Source organism: Pollicipes pollicipes, unplaced genomic scaffold (genome assembly GCF_011947565.3).
Source record: "Pollicipes pollicipes isolate AB1234 unplaced genomic scaffold, Ppol_2.1 Scaffold_7258;HRSCAF=8750_pilon_pilon_pilon, whole genome shotgun sequence".
NCBI classification, from domain to species: Eukaryota; Metazoa; Arthropoda; class Thecostraca; order Pollicipedomorpha; family Pollicipedidae; genus Pollicipes; species Pollicipes pollicipes.
Window position 1 is genome coordinate 49,869 of NW_023597053.1, and position 26,238 is coordinate 76,106.

General features: G+C 49.0%; 1 protein-coding gene across 1 annotated transcript in view; it reads left to right on the forward strand.

Moving 5' to 3' along the window:
* Window positions 1–138: 138 nt before the first annotated feature.
* Window positions 139–26,238, forward strand: part of LOC119111027 (zinc finger protein PLAG1) — an 86,448-nt gene continuing 60,348 nt past the window's right edge. Inside the window, exon 1 of the mRNA XM_037234852.1 lies at window positions 139–364. The gene's annotated coding sequence lies outside the window, so the exon portion shown is untranslated. The remainder of the gene's footprint in view (window positions 365–26,238) is intronic.

Genomic DNA, 26,238 nt, shown 5'->3' on the forward strand with positions numbered 1-26,238 from the left:
ACTCGGGCTAAGTAGAAAGTAAAAATGGCGCGAGCCCATGGGTGTGAGTTGCTACCGCATATGCTACCGGTAAATGGAGAGAGATGTGATTGGCCAATGGTCATCAATGAAATTACTATTGCGACGTAGTAAATACCACGTGCGCAGCAGAGAAGACCAAAACAAAGCCTGCGTGGTGGTGTCAGGGGTGCAGGAGCTGAAAATATGTGATTGCCGCTCTCCTCTTGTGACTGATTTCCGGCAGAAGTGATTTCATGCGGACGGATAGCTGCGTCGACGGCTATACTCGTTGGGAAAGTGAACTTCGTCGTAGGTGCTGGGAAGGAGGTCACAAGGGGAGTGACGACGCCCATTGCCGCTTCAGGTAAGTGTCATGCTCCTGTTGATTAACTTATTCAGCTGCCCAACGTATGTTAGATTACGGGCTAACTAAATGAACCATATGCGCGTCGAATCACGAGTACCTTTGAGACATTTGGTGTGACCTTGAATGGTGAAACGTTGACCCGCATTAAAATGGCGCTGCCATGCGGACCATGGGGCAATTCACCATTGTCCTAGCCGACCCGTTTAACCAATGCTTCGGACTTCGATGAGGACTAGTTTTGACTTGTGTGCATTTGTTGTGTGCAACCATTTACTGTGCAGGTAAATGTAAATGGTGGATGCGTGCATGTAATATGCGAGCTGGCACATGTATGTCATGGCTACCAGCGACTTGAAATATTGTGTGATGCTGGGGCGCCCAGTGGCGAAAAGTGCAGAAACACATTGTGAATCGTGATATATGCAGGATGTTCGTAAATCTTTCTCGTAACACATTCCCTGCTTCAAGGCACTGTTTTCCATGCCTGTAGCTGCACGACGTTACCTGAAATCTTGTCGTGAGCGGGCAAGTAGCGAACATTATATTTTTCGATCACCCATTTAAGCAAGATTGGAAGGCACGCCACCTTCCCGTGATAACACTGATGTGACATTCCATTGATTGGATACAATGGTGCCAGTGCGATCTCTTGAGAAGTGTGGTGGTAAAACGCAATTTCTACCCGATTTTTTCCGTGCGTGAGGTAAGATAAATGTTACGTTTTTGAGATGAAGAGACTCTCCTAAATCTAGCCCATTTAAGTGAGCACGTTAATTCGGTTTGATATTCTTTATGTACAATACACTACCTAATATATTAGGTACGTAGTAATACATACGTATTACTAATACATCCAACATCTCCAGCGATTGTATCAGGGGCATATTACTAGTGATAGTTGGTGCCACTAATTGTCCTCACTCCGCCGACAGTAGCCGTGTGCCAGCAAGCAAACTTTCTGCCTCGTGTATTCCTACACTGTGATTTGAAGGCCATAAATTGGTTTGCTGTAACTAGTCGAGCTATCGCTTGCCTTGAATGCACTCACGGCACCCTCCGCGAGTGCGGCCGGGATAAAACCGCGTATCTCGGGAAACTGCGGGGCCACTGATGCGATATGAATATTCATAAGCTCCCTCACACCTCACCTCACCTCACATCTCACCTAACACTTCTGCTCATAGTGGTGAGGCTAAATTGTGGAGAGTTAAATATTTATAAACAGCTGAGTAGACCACCGATAGCTTGTAAGAATGGCAAACGTTATCGGAAGGGGTCTCGGCACTGACCGAACGCTTCAGCGTGGAGCCGTGCAGGTCCCCCATGCCTAAACTTACAGTTGTTTCCAATGTAAAGGCATCTGCCAACATGTATTTGAACTAACTTCACATGGTATATAGCAGGGCGCTTAGTGCCTCATGTTCATTAACCGCATGTGCTGCCTCCGCTCTCCTGTGTCGTGCGCATGGTTCGCGCATAGTCGTGAGCGTGGTTTCGTTGGGAAGCCAGAGGTGCGTGGTACATCTGCTCGGCGTGCCTGCCGCTCCCACCACTGTGATAGGCGGACGATGTTGTGTTGCTTCAGTTGCCTCGCACGCTGTAAAGCTCCAATGACAACAGCAGAGCATCACTGGGACGGCGTGCTGCCATCCTTGTGTTGTTAGCTGAGAGCAGTAAAATACAGAAATAACACGATATGGAGGCTTAGACCATACACCATTGATAGTGGTCCTTTATCATTGGAAAGCTAGTTTTTCTGTAACTTTTGAAAGGCACGGGTTTAATTTGGTTTGATTTAAATTAGTTTGAATTGGTTCATTGATTAAATTAGTTGATTTTGGTTTAATTTAATTTGGTTTGGTTTAATTCATGTGAACGGCGTCACGCAATAACCGTGGTTATCGGTCCTGCTGCAGTTGGGCGAAGCGTGAAGTCCGGTTGTTCATACCGTCCCGGTAATTTTCAAGCCTTCATGAAACTACGCCCAGGGTTGTGGGTGTTTCGTGGGATTCATATGGTGACCATGGCTGTCGTGATCCTATTCCCTGTGTGAATTGAACCAATTAGCTTCAGTGGTGATAGTGTATTGATTATTTGAAGATACGAGAATTGCTCCGCTTATCTCATATTCATATTGCAAAATCCGATGCCATAGCTCATCGTTTTATCATTTTGCCAATATTGAGAGAGAAGACCGAACAACACACCGACTGTGATCTACCTTGCACCGGACACCAATATGTGACTGCTGTGCACATTTGACGGGCTACACGCCTTTAAGAGGAGTCGAAGTACAAACTGGGGAGTGATTTCGCTGGCGGTGCAATCTTATTCCGATATTGACAAGCAGCCCATTGAACAGGCTCAGATTATAATGGCTTCTTCGCGCTGGCGTTTTAATTTTCTTCTCTCGTGCATCGAAAGCAGGCGACGCCAGAATGACAACCAGGGTGGCGTGTAGTCGTAGTTCATACCCGAGATTGGTCAGCGTCCGATCCAGGACAGGACAGTTACTTTATAGGTATGTCATACGTAAGGTCCAAATGCCTGCTTAACTCCTCCGAAATATTCAGCCAGGAAAGGTGCAGTTGATAAACCAGCCTAAATACATAGCAAAGGGCAAATTAAAGCTGCTCGTTATGAAATAGTCTCAGCGAAGTTTTAAGCATGACTGAACAACTTAATGAATGCAACACGTTGTATTTTATCAAATTGAAACGGGAAATGAAGCGCCTCACGTCAATGGCACCTCACCCATTTTGGCACAAGCAAGCCCAGTTCTGATGTGCAAATGCTTGACCACTCGCAATGGACGTCCCCCCAAAAACTGCAAATCGTCATCATGACATACACACGTTTGGAAACGTCACATAGATTATATCATAAGGGCGTCATCAGACTTGGCGTGACATGGCGAGACAGTTCAAATTATATTCGACGTGACGCCCTAATTTAGTGGTTCGATTTCAGTTGCACCTTAAGTCAAGTGCAAGTTTGTACACGATATCACCGTGGTATTAACACATATATGATGAAGCTGCATGAACATTTACGCACGCGTCGTGACGCTATTCATCCAAACGCGTTGTCGCGCCGTTGTTACATCAAATACACCATGCATCGCGCATCAGAAACGGCGAAATGCATCCCATTCTTTGAATTATTTGAGTGTCTATGAATTGAAGTGGTGAGATCACGGTGCGTATCCGCGCGGGGACATGGGAAATTGTTATGAATATGATTCGGCACATTGGTTTATTTACCTCCACATTGGACGTCGTTGGTTTTTAGTGCAGGTTGATAGCGTCGCTTATTGTTGTTTGTAGCATGACGCTTTTAAACTCATCTGAATTGTACTTCGGAGTGCATGTATATGTTTGGGAATAGTGTAATGACAGGATTATGGAACATTGCATCGTCTTTCACAAACTTTGTTGGCATTTACCCATGAAGTAAAAGTTGATTTTATATTTCATCGTGCTTTATGTGCATGCATTTGATTTAATAAAGGCTTCCATAAACTGGTGTGTTTACGTAAAACACACCAGTTTGTAGTTGTAAACTGTTGGTATAGCACGGGCACGCGAGCACGCACTGGGACTATTAAAGCGTCTTCATAACGATGGAGGAACACCATGAACTTTTATTCCTAAAGCTCTGCGTCACGAAACATTGTGCGATATCAGCGTATGGCACAATGTCGGGACACCGTAGCTGGAAATGACTGTTGGCCTCTGTGGTGGGGCTATGAACAGCTTGTCCAGACACTGGGCTTTCGCTCCCCTGGGCGCTTTGTTTGCAGGAAACACTGTCATATAGGTTGTAGCGTGAGCACCAAAACATGGCAACAAATTTGCCACCATGTTATCGCTGAGCAGATCAGAAAGTGTCATCATAACGTGAAACAGAACTTAATCGAGAAGAATATGTGTTTGCGCTTACTAAACTAAAATGGAAGTAAAACCGTTTTGCTTTGAAACATTTGGGTACATGCCCTGCCAAGCCTGATATAAAAACGTGTCAAATTGTCATGGAAATCACAAGACTCAGCATAAAAGTACTGATAGCAAGATCGCATCACATGTTTGAAATGCACGAAATGTACATACAAATGCTCTGGTATGTCATCACCCGGCATGCGCGGGACACAAAAGAGTCCAAAAGGATATATGCACGATGTTCACGAAGTATTTGTGACATGCGACAGCACTGTCCGCCTGATTCCTCATCGAATAACCAGGAGAAAGGAGGGAGGGATACATTAATATTTCGGCTGCACCCATTTGTCAAAACGATTATGGGCAGAAAATTCAGGATCGCATGCCGTTCTTACTCCATTTTTCAAGTTCTTTAACAGCTTGTGAAAGTTTTCACAGGTCACCAGCATTCATGGGATTATGCCAGCGGTAACTGCCACCCATTATGCCAGCGGTAACTGCCACCCATTATGCCAGCGGTAACTGCCACCCATTATGCCAGCGGTAACTGCCACCCATTATGCCAGCGGTAACTGCCACCCATTATGCCAGCGGTAACTGCCACCCATTATGCCAGCGGTAACTGCCACCCATTATGCCAGCGGTAACTGCCACCCATTTTTACGATACAATGAATATGTAAGAATTACAAATACGTATGCGTGCGAACGAATTTTAAGCAAACGGGTTTTACGCATCACACGTCAGGCATATCTCTTGCGTGCAAACGATGTTAAGCTATGCACGCGTCACATATCGAGACATTTATCACATTGGCATGATCGGCCATGATGAACCCTACACATGTAGGTCTCGTTGCCGACCTCTTATCAGAATGAATTCCCTAATCCCCCTGTCTGGATGGTCCGGTGCCCTATATGTGGCTTTGACTTTTACCAAGGGATAGGGACCGTGCCTCCGTGGATTTCAGTCTGATTGTGTTTCGTGAAAAAATGGCCTCGGAAAGGGTATGCTTTGTTTTGTTGCTAGCGTTTCACAGGTGTTCATTCATTATCAGACAAATAGGGAGTAGTGACTCGCTGACATAGGCCGTCTTTCCCTCATATTGTTTGCACAGTTTACATTTAATTTCACAAACTACGTTTTTTGCGCACCACCTCCTCGAAACCCAACCTTGTACTAATGACACCTATTTCACCCCGGGTACTTCGGCTTCTAGATGAATGGGTTCACCTGACATGGTTTGGCTGATTTTTGATATTCCAAACTATGCGTATGCACCGGAATGCGGCCATCAGCGCCACCTTGTTCAAGTATAATGTTTCTCGCAGCTGCACTGAACAGCTGATTATTTCTGACAGCTGAACTTGCCAGCGCGGCAGAACCAACAAGCGTGGTGGCATGTCCCCTCGTTTCCGAGCTTCCCGAGGCGATTTGTGCGTGGTGCCCGCCGCGCTGCGCGCCATAGGCCGCCATCGGTCCGCTGGCCCTGGTCTGGCGCCCGTCGCTGAGCCCGTCCGTGGCGTCGGCGCCCTCAGGCTACGCTCAGGCGTCGGGCTGTCGGAGCTGCTTCGGCTTCAAGTGCATGCATGGGTGGGGCTATGCCGGGTAGAGCTTATGCCGATGTTGATTTGTTATACACTGAACGATGCTTTAAGAGGACTTAGAATCCACACAGGTGCGGCTGTAGCAGACTCAGCAACATTTTTTTTTCGCAATGCGGGTTGCATGTATATTTTGAAGTGTAATTAGCTTTATTCAACTAACCTTTTTCTGGTCCTTTCGCCGCTATGGTAGTGCAACATTACCCTGCAGAGCCACTGCTTGGCCGCCGTCTCGTAAGCACCATTTTTGGCTAGTTCAATCCGTGAAAAACGCCATGCCCTGCCGATGCACGTTCTGAAACAAAAGGTATTTACTGCACCAATCAAGCCCAGCAATCTTGTTTTGGTGGTTCGGCGCATGACCCGAGGTTTTGTGTCGGGGTTGTGTCAGACACAACCCGACGTGTTTCAGAGCGCCAAACACAGACGAGGGCGGCCTCATGGGAGCGCGCCGTTCCCAGTAACCCACGGGGCGCCCAACATACACAGACTGCAGTCCACCTCGGACGTGACGCGGTCCAATCGGACAACTGGTGCGGCCCGAAATGACGGCTCGCCAGGAGCCCGCCCCGATCTGGCCACGGGGAGCGTCGCCGAGCGACTTCCGCCTCGGCACCAGGACATAGCCCGGCCGTACCGACATGCCGAGTTGGAACCGCTGAGAGGTGTTCGCGGGGACGTGCGAAGGAAGCAGGGCACGTGAACCCGCAGCGCTCTGCATCAGCGCCGCGAGCCAGCCGCTGACCGAGACCGGAGAAGGGGCGTCGGGTCGCCGGCGCGCACGCGACGTCAACAGGCCGGCCGCTGCGCACGGCGCGGCCGGCGGGCGCGCCCAGCTGCGAGCGGGGCGCGCGGCTGCCCTGGAAGTGGGCCGGCCGCCGACAGTCGGCCCGATGTGAAAGTGGAACCGGTATGGGCCGGGGCCCGACACGGATCGGCCCGGCTGCCCTGGCGCCGCGCCGTCGCCGTCGCCCCGTATCGACGGCCCCGATCGGCGGCCGCGCCGACCGATGGTCCGCGAGCCGCGCCGGACGCCGGGGATCGGCCGCCCGCGACACCGCCGGCGGTGCGGGTCACGTGGCGCGGTGGGCGGGGAAGGGGTCAGGGAGCACGCCGACTGACGAGGCCTGTTGACCGGCTGGACTGGGCCTGAATTGCGCATGCTGGGACGTACGCCTGATGAAGACTCTCATGGGGTGCGCGTCACGTGTTTAGGATGGCTTATGAGTGATTGCGATGACTAATAAACATGGCGAACTTGTGATTCATCTTGCGAGAGGATCTCCCTGCGATGCTCCCACGCCAGTACGGCCCATTGTGATCTGCAGGGGTGTATTGGGGTGGTTTAGCGAAGCAATGTGAAGTACTAAGTACGATTATATACATGTGTTTCGAGACGTCCGGAGGGACAAGTATCGATGGCGTCTATTTTTGCGATCGGGTGGGACCATTTGGAAAGCCTTATGAGCATAAAGACAGACTTACATGTAGGGCTTCTCGGTCCCAACCAGATGAATCAGTAATGGTGTTTATTCAATATTCGAAATGATGTTTTTTACAAGTCGTCCACCATCAACTCAACCCCTACCACACCCACGTGCCATGTAGCAAACTGTCGTGCATCTGAAGCATTCATCAGGAAGCTTCTGGCATGGATATGTATGAGTGCTGTAGCGTGCGAATATTCACTTCACGACACTCATTTAGAATAAGTATGTACACAAGCGTAGGCATGAATCTAGCCATGGGTGGATGGGGTTCCGGACACGTCACGCTTTGGAACGAAGACTCAGCAAGCCGTTTTGTGTGGCAGGTGAATGACACTCCGATTCGACCTCACCAATAAAACACCTATAGATGCGGACTCGGAGTCAACCCTAGCAAAATGTGACTCGGACTCGGAGTCAAACCTAACAAAGATGTGACTCGGACTCGGAGTCAAGCCTAACAAAATGTGACTGACACACTTCAGAAGATATATTTCGAAGAGATGAAACTCTGAATAAGGCTCCGACTCAGTCCACAACCAAAACGAATCCAGATTTGAGTCTCACTACTATGAGCAACTTAAGTCAAAGTGACTGCCGTTGATCATACTCTGAGCTCTAAAACGTGGACTCGAGACTAGAACACTGACTCGTGTATGTGATTTTGCGCATTTTGTGGCAAACCCATGCTCTAAAGCAATGCGCTTTGTTACAAGACTGAATTCTGAACCGTTGTGGGTTCGGCTGGTTTGATACGGCCGGATCAGGATGACCTAGTTTGACCACAAGGTCATGTTCAAATTTCGATGGGTGGCACTATCTGGATAGCTTATCTTGGTCACATCTTGGGTATCTTTCGTGATTTTGTGACATCGAAAGCTTTTTCGTGAGAGGTAGGGCTGGAAAGCATTTGTTTTGTGTCGGAAGGGTCTGCGTGCCTCACATGCACTGCCCACTGCGATGACATTCCCATTCAAGGGCCTTTACCATTTGTTGGAGGTGATTGTCAGTGGCCAGACAGGAGGTTAATCCAAATGGTCGCTGTTTTAACTTTGGTTTTTTAGTTTTTCTGTTTAGCTTGAGCTTCGGTTTTATGTTTGTGGAGGATAAATTGAGGATGCCAAAGATTCGGGTACTTTTGCATCGGGGATTTTGTGAGGGAAATTTGGTTTAGGAACATGTTTTGCGTGTGTGGAAAGTAATGCGGTCTAGATTTGTGCTCCGTGACATCGAGGTAGCTTGCAGGTGTTATAACTGCAGCTGATTAAGCTCAGGTAACACCACCATGTTTGGAATTTGATAATTCTCTTAACACAGCAGGTTTTTATGCAAATTAAGCTTCGTGCGCAGCGCATACCTATGTCCAAATCTGGGCGAACATTTGCATTTTTCCTGGTAAGCGTTGTCAGCCTTGCGTTTTGTTCTGTCAACCTCGGCTCCGGAAACAAATATTCTGATCGCTGGGCGAACACTTCAATGGCTCCGAGTCTTTGACTCCCCAGATGCTCTTATACCAGTTGATTGAGCCACCGTTCCAGTGTTAACTCAGCTGGATGTCAGGTCAGGCTAGGTTTAGATTAGGTCGGAATGGGTTACGTTAAACGTTAAGTTTTACCTGACGATTGAAGCCCCGGACGATCTCCGTCTCTCACAGTTACAATGACTGATTGACTGTGACCCGGATTCTGGGGTCTTGGATTCGGGACTCAACTATCGGCATACCAGGACTCTGATTTCGACCCTGTTTCGGAGACTCAGTTGCGTGCCTGCTGTCGCTGGTGGAAGTCTGAGGAAGAGGTTGTTTGCGTTGCTTTACAAGCGTTGTGTAACGCCGTGATGAAGTATGATGTATGTCGCGTTTGTCCAGCCAACAAAGGACAGAAGAAGCTGAAGAAGTTTGGAAACAATCAAAGACTTTGCAACTTAGTTTTTCGGAGCACAGTTACAAGTAGATTACAGCTCACAGCGAACGCCAAGGCCAGCGTGCGGAATTTTGCTTTCCATCTCCGGATGTTTGGGCGAGTTTTAAAAACAGTAGCGGTGTACGGTATTCAGTGTAACTTCATGCGAGCCTTCGGATTGTAGTACTGTCCTTTGAAGTAGTTTTGAAAACTGAAAATCGCCTTTTTCAGGAAGCTCTGATTTACACTGCGTAAGTGGGGCAGCGGCTGGGGTCTGTCTCTGGGAAACGCGTCGATTAAATACGTCTCTGAGTTTCCTCGGCGATCGCTGCGGAAGTTCCGGGTGATGCATCTCTGAGTCTCCTCGGCGATCGCGGCGGAAGTTCTGATCGCTGCAGAAGCTCCGGGTGATGCGTCTTTGAGTCTCCTCGGCGATCTCTGCGGAAGCTCCGGGTGATGCATCTCTGAGTCTCCTCGGTGATTGCTGCGGAAGCTCCGGGTGATGCGTCTCTAAGTCTCCTCGGCGATCGCTGCGGAAGTTCCGGGTGATGCGTCTTTGAGTCTCCTCGGCGATCTCTGCGGAAGCTCCGGGTGATGCGTTTCTAAGTCTCCTCGGCGATCTCTGCGGAAGCTCCGGGTGATTCGTCTCTGAGTCTCCTCGGCGATCTCTGCGGAAGCTCCGGGTGATGCGTCTCTGAGTCTCCTCGGCGATCGCTGCGGAAACTCCGGGTGATGCGTCTCTAAGTCTCCTCGGCGATCGCTGCGGAAGCTCCGGATGATGCGTCTCTAAGTCTCCTCGGCGATCGCTGCGGAAGTTCCGATCGCTGCGGAAGCTCCGGGTGATATGTCTCTAAGTCTCCTCGGCGATCTCTGCGGAAGCTCCGGGTGATGCGTCTCTGGGTCTCCTCGGCGATCTCTGCGGAAGCTCCGGGTGATGCGTCCTTGAGTCTCCTCGGCGATCGCTGCGGAAGCTCCGGGTGATGCGTCTCTGAGTCTCCTCGGCGATCTCTGCGGAAGCTCCGGGTGATGCGTCTCTGAGTCTCCTCGGCGATCTCTGCGGAAGCTCCGGGTGATGCATCTCTAAGTCTCCTCGGCGATCGCTGCGGAAGCTCCGGGTGCTCTCGTTTCCTAACATTATTTATCGCAAGCTTCCGATGAGAATCATTACCATGCCGGGATGCTGCCTACAGCCAGTTCATAAATCCGAAAAACCAAGAACTCAGTCAGCTCATAATCCGAAAAACCAAGAACTCAGTATTTCCTGCTAACATCACGCCTTTTACTGCCATTCAGCTTGACCGGACGCGTAGCCCTCCCGCGACTTGTGCACTATGCAGTAGGTAGGTGATAACTGCCCTGATCATGTGGAATCGCGGCGCCAATCCCGGCGCGGAACGGAAACACGTCAAACGTCCTGGGGCTCCTCTGGTGGTGTCGCACACAGGCTGGAGATAGTTAAATGCGCGTAATTCAGGAAGTGCGTAAGATAACGCACATGTTGCACTGTTTTTCAAACGAAAGGGAAACGTGCTTGTTTCGCCGCTTAGCATCATCATCTTCATTTTATTGAACAACTCATTCAATAGAAATCCAACTTAAATCAGAAAGGTGCAATAGCGAGGGCTTAAACCGAAGCAGCTTGTGTGAAGCACACAAAAAGAAATGCTAAACTGTAACTGCCACCATGCGTGATGTCGCACAGTTTGAAGGCCATGCAAGACTTCGGTAAGCTTAAACATATGCAGTACCTGGCTTACGCGAACTTCAGTGTATCAAAGCAAAACGATGAATGCCATTTGCGATATACGTGAGGTAATAGATACAACATCGTACAATGTGTGTGCAAGCATCGGTGACCTCTCCCCAGCAAGCAGCTTTTGTCCTTATAGTTTTATTGGAACCTGGCAGCCAAAGAAAATCGCGCAGTAACGTCGACCTTCCCTGTAAGACAAGCAGGAGCTATTTGCTGTGTGATATAGTTTTATGTGGTTCGGAGTTCGATGATCACCATACAATAAGGATAGCAGGCCACTGAACTGTTGTAGATAAGGCACATCTGCTTGACGTGTCACAACTCTGCTAATAGCTGACATACGAGAGATGCTGGAAAAGACTGTATGGTCAATTGGCAGTAGCGAGATTTTGAGTACATGGTGTCATTAAGCTAGAAACTGAAAGATTCAGGTTTTCGCGCGTGGTATAATGGACGGTACATATCATGCATGCTCATTGATGATGCATTCAGTTATCGTGTTGGGTTATTGATATTCAGCATACTAGGAGCTACTGGTTATGCGAAGTCATCAAGCATGCACTGGTGATATCGTCAATATTCAATAAAATGACAATCTTGCTCTATAATGTCGTTTGCCCAGTATCTCCTGGCATATTGAAGGTGGATATTTGGTGTAAACACTCTGAGCTCTCAATGGTGAAAAGCCAGAAGCTAAAGGCATTTCTTGCTTATATCGTAATCACAGATTGACACGGCCAAGCGCTACGTACATGAGCTGTGATTCGAACGAATATGATAAGGCGCACAATAGTTTTTGCTTTTTAGACGGCAGTAATGTAAGTGCCGTGCTAGACCATGAACATGCTGCCGTAATTTACAGTCTGGTGATGTCTTCTGACCAGAAATTAGTCGTCTCTTTACCGCCTCAATCGTGCAAAATAGCATTATTGGCATGTGCATGATCACCTTGTTATAATCACAATGTAGGCCATCATGTTAGTGACCCTCTATGCTCTTAATTTATATGTATAGGTAATGTTCGAGTTTTAACGGCGCATCAACTTAAATGGTCATATGTATGGAGTAACGCACCGCAAAGTCGTGCTACAACACCGGACTTGGCTCTAGATTTGCTCGTTTACGCAGGAGAATGACTAACGCCGAATGGCCTTCGTATTCGTGGAAATGCTGTCCGGTAAAGGTTCTTCTTTTTTATTCTATACCGTGGTATTCTGGAGATAAGAGAATTACTACACGTTACTGTAAAAGATGTAAGCGCGAGATCATTGCGACCAGATATCGTTTTCCACAGTGCCCTCTCCCCCGTTGTCTTTAGGTAGGACTGATTTGAACGATTAACAACGAAGTCCCGTTACCTGAGCGCAAAAACACACGTGATCCCATGTGCCTGCTTTTGATCCGGTAATGAACTCCCCGCTGTAATCTCCTAAATATGCGCCCGTCATGCTCGCAGAAACTTTAATCGTCAAATGGTCAAGGCCAGAGGCATGAATTAACCGAACTCTGTTCAAGTGATGTGCTAGTTCACACTATCCTAAATACGGGAAATCAAAAACAGTTTTCCAGTAATAGAATTAACGGCAATGAGAGGCTAGCCCGTTTTCAAGGACACTATCACGCGCTTGCCGTTCACAACACCTAATGGCATGTTTTCGCAACGGCCTGAAGAAAGTAGTGTAAGTACCATACAAGGCACAGATCGTGCTGCTGTTGGTGTGGTGCTAAAATAAATAAGATGGTAATATAAAAAGGCATTGACCGAAGGGAGTTCATTCGGAAAGAGTATACTCGCTTTGTACGTTTTCATTATGATATATATCTATACATACATACGCATGCATATATATACATATATATATATATATATATATATATATATATATATATATATCTTGCACGCACCTCATTCACTTCTACCAAGTTGCTGGAGGCATTCCACATCGCGGAATAAGGCTGTCATTTCCCACGTTAGAGACCGCTTTGTAATGCCAGACACATCCTCTTGCACGCACGGCAGATGGTGGGCGCTCAGCGCGCTGCTCGTCAAGACACTTCCACATCCTTTGTGGACAATTATCCAAGCAGGGAGGATTCGTGAGTGAATGCCTCTGTCCGTCTGATGTGGTTTGTGATCTTGCTTGCCTACTGTGCTCAGGTGGCCGGAGTTAGAAGGTCAGGACGGAGATGAAACCGGTTATGGGTTCAACCAGCGTGAGTTACCGACGTGTCTAATGTTGCCTCTGGAACTTGGGCAGCGATAGACCTAGTTTAAACTGGAAACAGTCTTTGCGCCGGGTTGAGACATCGTAGAAGGTTAGGCAAGGACCAATGTGCGGAACGAGCCTACGTTTGTTGTAGATCAACCACTGCATACGTATGGAACCGATGCCGACTACCTTGTCTTTAGGACGCTTTTCGTCAACGAACGCAAATATAAAAGATGACTTTTGCACGCGAGGGACTCTGAAGAGGATGCGATGAAGGCACATTATAAGTCCGGCTCGGCGCGTCACATAGACACGAGGAAGGGACGATTTAATCCCAATCGGCCTCCGTCTTGTCTTTTTAAGTCGGGAAGAACGCTCGGGTAGTTACCTGGGCTTGCTTTGGTGATAATGTCACCTTATGTCAGGGAAACTGCGCAAATGAAGAAAGATGGAGAAAGTTAGGCTCGTTTGCAGTCCAAATTAGGAATCGACTTGAGCGTGTTGGGTTTGTGATTGCATGATTTAAGTTAAGCCCATCCCACCTAAATTATAGTTTTGAACGTCATAACTAGTACAGCGTGGTCCCGAAGCCGGCCACTTGTTTACGTCGTCTAAGATGGCGGCGGGCTCCGTGAGATCACCAATGGGCGGAGTATGCCTCAAATGTTTGGCAAGGACGGAGGAAGCCAAGGGCAGGGGGATGAACCCCACCCCCGAACCCCATCTCGTGCATATTTGCTGGCAACCCTATTGCGTCGCGTGGAAAGAACCGAGGTAAAAATCGTTTTGCCTTCCCCCCCCCCCCCCCCCAACTCAACAGTCCGCCGTCACTGATTCTTGATGTTTATGAGACCAACAGCGGCTAAGTGTGTCACGTGGACGCAGCGTGCACGGTATGCACTGTTTCCACCTGAAAAATCCTTGAACGGTGGCGCGTTGAAGCCAGACGAATGAATGTGACGGATTTGACGTATTTGGTCTTCGAGCCGTCGGTCACACTGTTCGCTGATATTTTAGCTGGCTGGGTATCGCGTGAGGGCGACTCCACTCCGACTGGTGGCAGGGGACGTCCGCCGCACCACCGCTGATGGTCGTGCGGGGATCCGCCTCTGATGTCAGGAGAGCGGGTGTGGCAAGCCGCCCTCGTCGCTAAGGACCTTGTAGAGACACACCACTGGTGGGGGGTGACCTGATCGGACCCAACAGGCCTGGCAGTGAGTAGAAACGCTGCGGTCGTGGCTGCCGTTCACGAACGCAGGTGCGGAGCGGGTACTGGAAAAGACCTTTTCTTGGAGAAGGGTTTTCCATTCTTGCGCGTCGCACATTCGACAACGTTATTATCCTGCTGACTTTTGCAGGCTTCTGAGGACAGTAGAGAGGGTCCCTCGCGCCTCGGTTCTGAAATGTTGAAAAGGCGGTTCTGAACATCTCACATTTTGTGCTGTGCTTCTCCCCCCCCCCCCCCCGTAGATTTACAGGTCCCCTTCATGAATCGGAAGTATCCCGTTCTGGAGTAGGAAGCCCCTCTGTGCACCAGGAAGGCCATTTCTGGGGCGGGAGACCTGTGTTAGAATGGCAAGTCCCTTGGCTGTATAATCGGACCGCCCTATTTTGGACTGGGTGTTATCAACATTTATTTACTTGGATGTAATGCATGTGGCAATTTGATAAGGGTACATGCCCCAGTGCCCCTCCCCTTGAATACGGCACCGTCCAGGAAGCCCCAGGACCCTCTTAGGAGGCCCGTTGGAGAATCTTCCCCCCCCCCAACTCAAAATCCGTGGCGTCGCCTCTGATCTTGGCTAATTTTTGTATCGGCAGTAGCTGTTGTTGTTGTTGTTGATTGGTGTTTTCGGGCGCGCCGACTGCAGCGGTCATTTGACGCCCATAACGATTTTTGTTTTACCTAAGTAATGAACCGTAACAGTAACGTAATACCGTAAGTAATGCAGTATAAGTTAACACTTCAGCTTAATGGAATTGAAGTGAAGGACTGATGACGGATTGGTAAGCCACCATAAGGACGCGCGGTCCCTGTAGGAAAATGACAGGGAATGAGTGATCTGTTAGGATGTCACCTAAGTGAGAAACCGAGCTCAATCAAGCTTGGAGGCAACGTGTCAGATGTGACTGCCACCAGTGGGCGAGCTGTGCACTGCCGAATGCGCAACAGTGCTGAATATGGCAATAGTAGATTTTGCTTGCTTTATCAATTCTGGCTGTTTGCCTGCATCAGTGTACATGTAAAGGGATCTAAAAATAAAGTGTAGATGAAATTGATGAATGAGGGAGACATAATGATGTTTATTATATCCATGTACAGGATGTTGTACATATTTACGAACCGTAGCAGGATGCACAGGTGCCTTGGAGAGAGGTATTATTGGAAATATATTATGACCTGTATATTTCAGCTCATGGTGGGCGCTCGGCGATCCGTCACGTAAAGCGCAGCCATGAGTGGCATGGGACGGGGCTCAGTTGTCTTCTGCAGTAAGCACGCCACACTATTTAAGCACAGTGTTCTTTTGTCAGTGTGCTACTATTGGTCATGTGCTTAAAAAAAGCAATGCACTTTGACGATACGTGCGAAATAATTGCACGGTCTTTTTTGTGTTAACAATAAAAATCGCCACACCTAGATGCCAAGGCAAAATGACCACAGTAGTCGGCGCGCCCTAAAACTCCAATCTAGATGTCTGTTACGTGTGGCCTCTTCTCCTGGCGGTGCCCGCCACAAGCTCACCGGAGCGATGACGTCACTGGAAGTCACTCCCTGTGACTCGGTCGTCAGCCAGCCTCCCTGAGTCTGCCGGCTTTGGTCACCGCCCGACGCAGACCGCGAATGATGACGTCAACGCGACTTGTCAGGGTCCGAAAAATCTTGCGCTTGATGTGATGTTGCGCACCTGGACAGTTGGAAGGCTCAGTCTCTGACCCGGCATCCCGCTGTGTCGCCGTGTCATGTTTGGATGCGGTGCGATAGAACGATGTGACGTAAGGTGGTGGCGACAGTCAGATTCGAGATTTTATGTCCAGAGATCGTTGATAAGTCCTAGTCCACTCTTCCGCCCCGATTCGGCCTTATCTGTTCAACAAACACCACTCGGTTTTAAGTGTGGCCTGTCCAAGAGTGGTGTAATTGGCAAGCGGCGGTACGGGGCTGCAAAGTATAAGAGGCTTATGACTATTTCATATACCGCAACCAACGTCACGAACAATTACTGTTGCACGTTGGATGTAAGATACCTTGGATTGATTAATGAGTACAACCAATAAGCCCACATGACGAAAACAATCAGATCAAAGTCGTTAAAGCAGAGGGAATGTTACACACCTATGTGCAGCGTGCAGCGCCGGCCGAGATGCCTGGCTGTTTCTGGCCGAGGTTTGTTCGAGATGTGTCGCCCGCTGACTGTGTCGCCCGCTGACTGTGTCGCCCGCTGACCGTGTCGCCCGCTGACCGTGTCGCCCGCTGACTGTGTCGCCCGCTGACCGTGTCGCCCGCTGACTGTGTCGCCCGCTGGGTGCGCTGACCGTTCAGCAGTCGAGATGCGACGGCACACACAACATCCACCGGTCCGTGAGCCATCTAGGCTCTCACCTGGGCGCAACACAACATCCACCGGTCCGTGAGTCATCTAGGCTCTCACCTGGGCGCAACACAACATCCACCGGTCCGTGAGCCATCTAGGTTCCCACCTGGGCGCAACACAACATCCACCGGTCCGTGAGTCATCTAGGCTCTCACCTGGGCGCAACACAACATCCACCGGTCCGTGAGCCATCTAGGTTCCCACCTGGGCGCAACACAACATCCACCGGTCCGTGAGTCATCTAGGCTCTCACCTGGGCGCAACACAACATCCACCGGTCCGTGAGTCATCTAGGCTCTCACCTGGGCGCAACACAACATCCACCGGTCCGTGAGCCATCTAGGCTCTCACCTGGGCGCAACACAACATCCACCGGTCCGTGAGTCATCTAGGCTCTCACCTGGGCGCAACACAACATCCACCGGTCCGTGAGTCATCTAGGTTCCCACCTGGGCGCAACACAACATCCACCGGTCCGTGAGTCATCTAGGCTCTCACCTGGGCGCAGGCTGACGTCTTAAGTCAACGCTGATTATTTATGCGGGGAGCGTCAAGCTGCATTGGCCCGCCTTGTGCGGTGGAGACAACATAAAGCCACCGTATCCGCCTTACGCTTCGTACGGGGCAGGAAAAGAAAAGATCACCACATGCAAACGCACGTGTGCCCGTGCCGTTAGCTGCGCGAACACACGGTCGTACCCAGGCTCCGCCGTCTGGCCTGGAGGCTGGGGTGTCGCAGCATGAGGCAGTTTGGCAAGTTTATCTTGACTTTTTTGGCAGGCTGTCGACTCCACAATTCTGAAAGGGGTGTGGTGTCGGAGGCAATCACTGCCGCTATAGGAGATGGGTGACTTGCTGATTTCTTTGCTCCATCAAAACCCCTTTGGGTTCGGTGTATCGGGGTCATATAACCGTCATGCGTCTAGGAAAGCGAGGAGTAAAAAAAAAACGAACAAAAACGGTGGAGCATTCCTACGGCGAACCATACCTTTTACATAAATGGGTCGATTCCTGGTGTAAATATTGACATCCTAATACTGTGCAGCAGTTCTAAAGGGAAATGCATGAGCTATGACTGCTCGCGGTCGGCCCTTATGAGATGGTGCAGCGCACGCTAAGGTTCCTCGCGTGTACTGCTCGTGCTCGCGACCGCCGGCAGGTACCGACTGAAACGAATCAAGTGCCGATGAGTCTCCTCCCCGCTCATGCTGGACGAGCTCCTTGGTTTATAAATTAAGCATTGAAAAGAAAGAAAACCGATGTGACCCATTGTTCTTTTCCCGAATTGTTTCATAAAGTGAACGTTTTGAGGGAATGAGTCCACCGAAAAAATAGTTTTTGAGTTATGTAGGCAAAAGCTGTGACATACTCTCCTGACTCATTCGGCATCTGACGTAAGAAAGAGCTCTCGAGCTTATGACATTTGGCGCTGGAAATAACGAACCCTCATTATACTAGAAGGTGTTGGTTAAATTAAGATATCAAACAACCGCTGGTGTATCTGATAAAAATGATTAAGCTTTCAAGGTCCACTTTTGTCCGTCCCGGTAGCTCAGTTGGTTAGAGCGCCCTCCTTCCGATTTACCCACCAGTGGCAGGGTGGGTTCGAGTCCTTTTAGGCGCTCGCTACATGCATTTGACAGGTATGGCCCGCGACCGGTGGCAGCGGTCGCGCTAAAGGTCAGTTAACATCAGAGAGCAGGACGGACCGCGCCCGGCACTGCGGCACGCTAAGCTTTCGCTACTAAATCCTGGCGTTGCCTGGAATTGCACGGTCGGATGGTAGGCGTCTGGGCTCACACAACAAGCTCTGCTTCGCGTGAGCGCTGATCCCAGAAATCCATCCACTCAAAGCATTCGAATCAAATGTATAAAAAGGTATTGCCCATAGTCATGAGTGTGCCAGAGTACTGGCCGCGTAGCTGGTATCAAAGTTCTAAGTGATGCGAAGTGCCTAGTGATATTTTTATTCTGGCCTTTGGCGCCGCGGCCGAGGAGGCAACGCAAAAGTACCAATATTTTAGGCGTCCGAGATTCGCTCGGTAACAAATGCAAAAAAAAGCACTTGTGACCGCCGACTACTACGCTATACTTTGCCTCGAAACGTGGAGCACTGCCATAATATATCTCACTGATTGTTTGATATCTTAGTTCAACCATGAACTCCTGTTCCACTGAAGGCCGGTTGTTTTCAGTGTGAGGGCTCCCGATCCTGCAGCACATTTTCAGCATGAGACCTCCCAATTCTAAGCATGTTTCCGGCCGATGTATCTCAGCAATACCACAGAAGATAGGTCATGCATGTCGCATGATGCGCCTGCTTGTACATAGTACTTTAAATTCCATATTTTAAGAGGGCCCCTAGCCTTCCCGCTGTGCCTTGCCCTTCGGGTTCGGCGGATTCTGCAGGCACTGTGCCATCCATTTTCTGTTACTTGGATTAGTTCAAGCAGCCAATTCGTACTGTTAGTTACGCTTTTCATTCGTTATCATTCTTATCCTTTCCCCCATCTGTTTCGTTCATTTGTTTATGGTGTGTGGTGTCTGGCGAGGGTCGATTCATGCCTCCTTTCCTGCCTTCATTATTCGCTTGACTAGTTTTAGAGTCACTTCTGTATTAGCTGTGAGCTGGCCACTTCCCGTTCGTTCTATTATCACGCGAGCTTTCGCATCGGGGTTGTTTGTCACCAAGTCATTCCGGTCCCTGTGGTTTCGCGCTCCGGCCGGCCGGTATCGTCGCGTCGGCCATGTCCTGCTTCTTTGCCCTCCCCCCCCCCCTCCCCCCCCTCCGGCTGGCCCTGCCTCGGTAGATTCGCCGGGCTGCTAGTCTGCCATGGTGGGACTCCCCCGGATTACCCGTCCGCTATCTGGTGCTGAATGGCGCCGACCGCCGGATCCTGCCGTCGTTTCCGGACGGGTCGAGTTGGGCAGCGCCAGACGCGCGCATACTGCCGCCAGGCAGGGGCATCACCCCTGTCACCGCTGTACCTGTCACCACCCCTGTCACCGCTGTACCTCTCAGGGGGAGACCACTCCTGTCACCGTTTTATCCCTTAGGAGAGACCACCCCTGTGGTCTCCGTACTTGTCGGGGAGACCACCCATGCTAACGTGTGTACCAGGAGCGGGAAAGGGGAGACTGCTCCAGTAACCAGCGCACATGCTAAACTGGCTCTGTATTCTTTCCGCTTTGAAGGGGAAAACTGTTTGTTATACAATTTAGGACGGTGTTTTTAGTGCATGCTTGTTTTGGTTTCAAGTATTTAGTATAGCGGTACAGTGTATGCCCGTGGGGCTGAAGCGCTCTTGCTTCCACGGAAATTACATGTTTTCCACTGGCAACCAGAATAGATTTACATAAAACAGAGAAAAGATTATGTTTGACTCTTGCTGATATGCAGCATTTCAACATATTAGACGTTACAAGGAGTGTGTGGGGGAAGCCCCCGTTGCCGATTCGATCCAGGCCTGAGGTGCTCGGGCAAAACAAAAGGCGATGAAAACTGTACGATAACTATGAAAATGATGTACGGCTTTTGGTTTCGCCCGCATTTTTCGCTATGTTAGGCCGGGTCAGATGAGGTCAGGCCACGTGTTCGTCATTTATGCGTGGCGTTGCGCTTGTCCGCAGAGTACAGCTAATGCACGTCAATGTATGCCATCATCGGCTTTTGAACAGTAACATAAAGACACCTGAGGTCATTCCATGACCACTCATGACCGCGACCATGGCCTGGGGTAGCATCACACTTTTTCCTCTTTTTTTTTGCACATTGCACATTTTGAACATTACACTCGAACCTGCATGTGTGGAGATAGTGCTGCACTGTGAAAGGTGTGCTAAGAAAAGTCTGTCAGTGAAAGGTCAGCTAACAAAATACTTGGGCAATTTTCAAAACGTGATGGAACCTGAGCTTGTGGGTGCAAAATGACAGTTGTAGTTGACGCCCCATAAAACACCAACAAAGAGGAACAAGAACCTGAGCTTGACCTTGAATAATCCTTGCAGGTTACACAAAAATTTGCATATCACTTCGTCTGTGACTCCTGTCGCTTTTTGTCACCTGTCGCTTTTGCTCATGACGTAACGTTTTTGAGTGTTGGTATGACGTAGTGTGCATAATGTTATCTGATGTACCCATGATCTTAAACGAGTGCCAGAAAGGTCCCGAGCATCAAAAACATGTATGGTAAACAACGTTTTTAGAACTAAAGGCTACAAGGTCTGGCGTGTACAGGGCGAGGCATGCTTCCTGGGACGCTGGTGTTCGTCCTTTCGCCGCTTCTTTAGTTGTCGGTATTGACTGGTGTATTTGCCTTTGAGAATGGTGTCACAGGTCAGTGACCCGACATGGCGGGAAGTTGAAATGTTCAGGTTAGGTACGAAACTAAACGGGAGGCTTAAGAGTTCTCACTCTTCTCATGACCACTTAGGATTGGGGCATTACGGTGCACCGGACATTCTAGAAAATGACTACGAAAAAACAGGGGCTTCTTCGGACAAAGAACCCTGTGCCGGTGGGAGCCAAGAGTAGCGGCATGTTTTTATGTAGCGTTTGCATTTTTCAGTTAAGGCACGTAATTTATTATCACTGATTTTGAAGTTATATCGCCGTAAAATGCAAACGCTATTTTGAAATAAGCAGGCTTGTGTTCGGTTACGCTGTAGTGTTAAGTTTGTCTCTTTTATTCGGGACCCGTCAAAGAAGCGTGGGGGCGGCGATCAAAGGGCCGGGTCATGCCATTAAAAGCACCCGTTTATCTCGAACTTAAGCTATGCAGCTTTTTAGCTGCATTGAAGCTACGCTGTGAGGATAGAGCGTAAAAACATCCTTTCAAAAACAATATTTTGGATGTATTTTGAAGGCCTGAGCGGGCCTCGGGATGCTTTGGAGCCCCAGGATTGCGGGCCCTAACAAACATTTTGAGATCGGGAGCATCCATCCCTCTCATCCTCCATCTTGCTTCATCCTGCGTCCTTGCGACACCCGCTCGTCCGGGGCAGGCTGCATGCGTCAGCCACGAGTGGGCCGAGAGCCCCGCGTGAAGGGGGACCCCGACCGGGTACCCAGCGCGCATGCGCGGGTTAAAGCCCCGCGGTTGCCCCCCCCCCCCCCCCCCAAGCGCATGCGAGTCTGCTCCACCTTTAGCCATTTTCCGTCATCCCATAACCATGACATTATCATTTCTGGTCGAAAGGGCTCTAATTTTTTTAAAAAACTGAACGAGATCAGGAACATGCTACGTGTGCACCACCTATGCTCCGCAGGCGACGGTTTAGAGGCTGTTGTTTTGTTGTTTTTTAAGGGAACGTGACGCTCGTCACGTCCTTTTTATAGAGCACTAGTGATTGCACTAGCCACAGCAGCGGTCGGGGACCATGGTGGTACCGGGATTTGTACCTGGACCCCCAGGTGGAAGTCCAACACGTCAACCACTCGGTCGTTACGCTCCGAGGAGATCGTGTGGCAATGCCATCAGTTGATAGGGGATGTGCAGTTTCGAAACTTCAACAACTGCGTGCAGTGGTCGCAGTCTTTTCAGGAAAACATTGTGTTGGTTTTACTGCGACTTTCGCCAGTCAGTGGAATGAATGCGATCACATCACCCGCCCTGACAGTGACAGGGGGAGGGGGGAGGGGGGTTACCGCTCGACCCTGATCAGACCATAATTGATCCGTGGTGGGCATCGCGTGCCAGCAATGGATGCAATACGGTAAAAATTGTAAATCCGATCACCAATCCCTTCTGGAACACAGGATTGCAATCCATTCGCCAATCCCTCTCAGTGAAGTGGATTGTAGCTATCAGTTAAGTCCATTGGACAATCATTTTCGACCGAAAGGCAGCATGGTTGAATAAAACGTTAAATCCACTGAGATGCCCTCTTGGTACATCATTAGTGATGATAAATATCATAACTACACGGATAGCGAACGAAGCCATAGGCCAAGACGGTCTTTTTCGGCCTTGGATGCAATTTTCAACTCAACGCCTCGCCTCAACTCAGCCGTACATTTTTCTAGAAGAACCATCAATACAATCACGGACGGAAGTTCCATGCAGAGCTCAGCAACAAGGCGTTTGCTTGCGAGCTGTTCGGGTATGTGTGGCTTTTCTGCTGCATTATAATTTGAGCCCAACATTTCCAATTCGATTAGCATAAAAGGGGGGAATTTTGCTAACGCAAAAAAAGCGCAGACCAAGAACTGGCCCAGATCTTGATGTCCTTGCGTAGCAGCGACACGAGACAAACACATTTTTGACCTATGAGAGGACGGAGAGTCGTCTCCGCAAATATGTGGGAAGATGTGTGCGGATGGTGCCGTGCTTTGGAGCGCACACTCTCGTTAAATCAGACCGTCTCATGCATTGGTTAACCGTCGATATGTCGTCTTTAAAGGCATCTGTCTCCATAAGCGTAGGGTTTCGCATCGTCCACGGGACGGCACTGATGACTCTGATGCCTGCTAGCGCCTCGCTCATGTCACGTCGCGCCACGTGTCTTACTGGTGGCGAGGCATTTTCTGTTCTGGTGTGGCACATAACAAAATGTTGCTGTAATATTGGTTTTCCACCTTCTTAACCTTAAGTACCAAGTGCAGGATTTGTTTCTGGCTGCCAAGTCTCCAAAGTTGTGTGCATTATGTTTTCGCTTTTTAAATTCCTTTAGTTCGTTATGACGTTTAGAGCCACCCGTTTTGACTGAGAGGTAACATCAAGCCCGATGCGGGCATTGGTCATCTCCTTGACTGTCATCGAGGCGTTGGGCAAGTGAAGAATATGTACAAATGCGGGCATTACTAACGATCAACGAAATATAGCTATCACACGTTCTGGATCCTCGGACCAGGCTGTTCGTGTAATTAAAGCACCACAATTCATGGCTGGTCATTCCTTTCGGGATAACAGTTACTCAAAGATATTTAATGAGACAATTTTTGATTAAGTAGGGTCACGGCCTGGACTTGATTGCAGAACTAGATTGAAATGCAGTTTAGTCCGTGATTTAAACATCAACTCTAGAATAGATCGGAAGCCCATGAGCGACACCAAACTAACGTCGGTCCGATTTTGCTTTCCTGCTTTACAAACATCGGATCTTGATCGCAGTCATTTCAAAACATAAAGCCGTTGACTGAGCCAACTTTTTAAGTCGGTGGATCTTTTCGAAGCCCTGGCTTGTTTTTAGGCTTCTTGACTATCCGTGACCTGAATGCTTCGGAGATACCTTGTCTCTCTCCCCGAATTGTTTTGTGCTCCTGTCACTCTTATGAACCACAGGGGCATATTTCCGCAAAATATTTTGGGGAGAGGGCGGGTTGAGCAGAGAAAAATGGTTCAACGTGCCCCTAAATACGCCAACAACAGGCTTCTCCCCGACTTTGACCCTTGTATTTCCCAAAGTTGGGGGAGCCCCCGGTTAACTCGTAAGATCCACAACTGATGGACCCCCTAAATACCTGGAGGTCTTTATCGCACCTCTCGACAGCGCAGAGTTCGATGTCATCCCCTCATATTTTTCGGATGTGTATTCCAGACCGTATGGTGTCTCGTAATGAACTTTGGGCTGGCGCAATTACAAACCATATGACACCGGGCCTAACGATTTGATTTGTTGCCACGTCGGCTCACTGTCTTATGACATCCTCACAGCCGTAAACAGGAGCGCGAGAAAGTTTTGGTTTGTTGGCGCCAGATCTGCTTGCCTGGTGGTTATAACTACAGGTGGCAAATGGATTTCAAACTTTTGGAATCCCCCAACATTTCAAAGCTCAATTTGGATATTGGACCGACAGGGGCAGGAATCCTTGGGCATTTTTGACAACCGATATCATTCTGTCGCGTGGCGAATTCTTATGCATCTCAATTTGCTTAACGCCGTTTGTTTGCAGGACAATTTGATTCCGGAACATAGCAAGTTTTTTGTCAGGGGCACACCCGAAAATACTTCTTTTTGAAATGTAAGATAGAAACCTTCATCGTGCATACTGCCACGCTCCATGGGTTATGATTCCATTCGTTACCACTCACGATTCGGACTAGTCAGACGATTCGTTACCACTCACGATTCGGACTAGTCGGACGATTCGTTACCACTCACGATTCGGACAAGTCGTACGATTCGTTACCACTCACCATCCGACTAAGCTGCCGACGTGGAGCTTATTGAAAGTCAAGCTTAGCGGGCATTGAGGTCAGTTTTGAATTGTGGATGCCTTAAGGAAAGTCTGTGATACATATTAATTACCCACAATGTTTTATCATCCGATTCGAGTGAGGGTATGCAGCGTCGAGAGTAGTTACCGCAGTTAGCTATTGGTTATAGGTAATAGGTTTTTTAACAGCTTTTGTACAACCATACTTTTTACAAATTTTCGCACGGATAGCTGGTTTATCCTTGGACTTTGGATTGGACTTTGGGCAAGAACGTCTAGAAGTCGGCATCTCTGACATTGGTGTAACCACTGAGGGGCGTGTCCCGCCAATGCTCGTCAAAGGAGCTTGTTTTCTCCAACGTTCCCTGAATAACGTATTTTTTATGGATTGGTATTCAAAATGCCATTTTAAGATGAGGTTTTCTCTTGCAGATTCCAGTTTGACTCCAACCCATCCTGCTCTGCCCCCACAATTTCAGAGACGTGGCTACACCCAGGGTTTCGAATGTGCAGAGAACCTATATAGCGCCCAGAATGTGACTAAGGCAGGAGTACTTATCGCCTCCACGTAACCACAGAAACGGCGAGGAAGTATTGGCTTAATCAACATTTTGTAACTATTTTTTTGACGTCCCTTCAGTATCAAGTCTGAGACGTCTGATGTCTGTGGCACAAACTCGGGCGGTACCTGGGGGATGCAATTAGGCATTTTGGGAAGCATCGATTAAGTGAAAATCATCTGCTGATCCGGGGTTCTAATCCCGGTTTGATCAGAACTTTGGGTTCGTATTAATAGCGCTAACTGAGCTCGTTCTATCGCAGGAATTTCAGGCATCACATATTGGCATATCATCACATATAGTTTTATCGAAAGCATACAAGTTGATGCTTGATAGATAACGTGCTTTATTGACATAGCTCACCCATGTTTGCCCGGGACGTCTGTCCTTTTTCAAAATGGAGCGATGAACATGGTACGCGTTGGTTGGGGCATGCCCGCTCGCCATCTTTAATCGCAGGGCTAGGAACTCCCGGCATTGCAGTCTCCATATGCCGGGCAGCGCCGGCTCTGTTGCTAATACTAATTGGAGACCTGATGCCCCCTCCCCCCCCCCCCCTGTATCGCAAAGCTATACCTGCGGACACCTTATTCATTTCTTGTTGCGTCAAAATGGTATAATAGACCCTTTATTTCACTTGTGAAATTTCATACTGATTTTTCGA